Genomic DNA, 2465 nt, shown 5'->3' on the forward strand with positions numbered 1-2465 from the left:
GAGCAGTGGGGAGAACTGTGTGGGGAAAGGTGCAGACAGGTGTCTTCCTGAGCTCCCAGTGTTTATGGCCACAACAATGACAGTTGGTGGCAGGGTGACCGGACGTCCTGTTTTTATATTTTAGGACAGCCCCACATTCCAACAGCTTTTCACTTGTCCCGACTGATTTTGGGGTGGCACAGTGAGGCCGTGAACATCACTGTTGCCTTATAGGAAGAAGGTACTGAGTTTAAATTCCAGCTGAGGGAATTTCTGTGTGGAGTTTGCATGTTCTCCCCCTGTCTGCATGGGTTTCCTCTGGGTACTCTGGCTTCCTCCCACAGTCCAAACAAAGACATGCAGGTTAGCCTAACTGGACAGTCTAAATTTCCTCAAGGTATGAGTGTGTGAGTGCATGGTGTTTGGGCCCTGTGATGGATTGGTGACCTGTCCAGGGTGTATTTCCGCCTTTCACCAACTGCATGCTGGGATTGGATTCAACACGTCCCTGTCCTGACCAGGAGTAAGCGGTTTAAGAAAACAGATGGACTTATTCTGAGAAAATCTTGATTTGTCCTGGATTTTATGTCTTATCGTATTTCAGTGGGTTTTATTACTATATTTGCCATTACTGTAGTTTCTCACTACAGTATGTACACGGTCGTCCACTTTAGTCAGAGGGCAAGAGCGCTGGACGCAATTGAAAATGCTCCCCTTTAACAGTAGGGGTGAACCTGCAGCATTACCAGAAGTACAGTATTTTATCCCTTCATAATTTTCTCATGTATAATTTTCAGAATTGGAATTCAAGGGCAGAGTCGTGGCAATTGTTCATAATCAAACAGTTCCCAGAAACGGCATCAAACAAGCTTTTAGACTGAAGATGAAACACGGGCAAACCAAAAAATGCATGTGTCCACTGGGGGGCGCTCTGACAACACCTCCAATGCGTAATCTTCTGAAGCGGATTCTCCACCTCTGAGTCAGAATGTGCGAAAACGTTTAGTCTAGATCTTATTTAAATATACGTAGTAACCAATTTAAGCAGCAAAATAGTGTATGGGGATTAAATGGTAGATATGTATATGATTTCGTACAGCAGGTGAAAAAGGAAAATATTACCATATTTGAAAAGAACTATAATAGAGATTCAGACGATGCTTTACGTTGTCCAGTGTCTAATGAGCCAACAATGAGTTTGAATGGGCTACACGGTTTTGTTTTCGTTTCTACATTTCTTGCTCTTTAGTTGTTCGTTAGTTTTTGAAATCCACCCACCATATCTACACACGCAGTATGTTGAAGTATTGAACTACTTTTACCGCCAGTCTGTTAGACGAATAAAACTTGGCTGTAACACTAGATGGCGTACGTCTTCTTAGTATCAAACACCTGGCTTGAACCAGGATCTTTGAAAACTGCGGGTTAAACTTTAGCTTGTCGGTTTTTTTTCGCGTTGTACAGCTTTTAGCCTCGTGTGTATTTGGCTCAGCTCAAGATTACTCGAAGACTGAATTTATTTTTGCTTCCTTCACGTGGTCGTGAAACGGAAAAAATCTATAACGCTACACGGGGGGAGCCCCCCGTGACACCAGCTGAAGCTACTGTCTGTACCACTGAACTACATAACAATTCATTGGACTGTACCCAGATATGCCTGCTCTGCACCTGACACCCGAAGAAAACGGTTTTTCTCTAATCTGCACTTCTCCTCCCACGCGGGGGGAAATTATACCGTAAATGTTTTTGATGTTGTCAGTTCTGAGCTATGGCCTATTCGGTTTTCTGGGTTATTATTATATATTTCGCAAGGTAACAATCACTGAGCTCAAGTTTTCTCAAGTCAATATTTTCAAATAGCTTTAAATAGCTTTCAATCCTGCTGGAAATTTCATCTTAAACCAGCCTCAGCTGGTCAAGCTGGTTTAGGCTGTGTTTTTGACACTTTTAGATGGTCAACCAGTTGTTCACCAGCTGACCTGCCTATATAGTCAGCAAGTCTACCAGTTGATCACCAGTTTACCAGCTTAACCAGTTTGGGCAGATAGAGACCTGCTTTAACCAGCTATGACCAGCAAGACGTATCAAAAACACAGTTCAAACCATCTAAACCTGCTTAGAATACCAGTTGGTCTTAGCTGGAATTTTCAGCAGGGAAAACCGTCAGAACTTCAAAATTACAAATTACATTCATGAAAAGATTTAGTATTTTAAATGTTTTTTTCCCCTGCATTTTATGTGATATAACGATTGGTGTACTTTTCAAATATGCTGTAATTGTTCCCACTCGTAGACACTAGGTAAACGCTGATGGACAAGAGAATGCTTTCACTAAACACACATAGCCTATGCCTCATTCTCCAGTTCGACAACAGAAATATTTTTTTGAAAAGCGTTTTTACGACGTGAAACGATTTAGAACAATTCTGCCATACTCCGCAAGAAAATTGAACATTTCTTACGAAATAATTGTAGACAGATTCAAA

This window comes from Anguilla rostrata, chromosome 9 (assembly GCF_018555375.3).
Source record: "Anguilla rostrata isolate EN2019 chromosome 9, ASM1855537v3, whole genome shotgun sequence".
Taxonomy (NCBI): domain Eukaryota; kingdom Metazoa; phylum Chordata; class Actinopteri; order Anguilliformes; family Anguillidae; genus Anguilla; species Anguilla rostrata.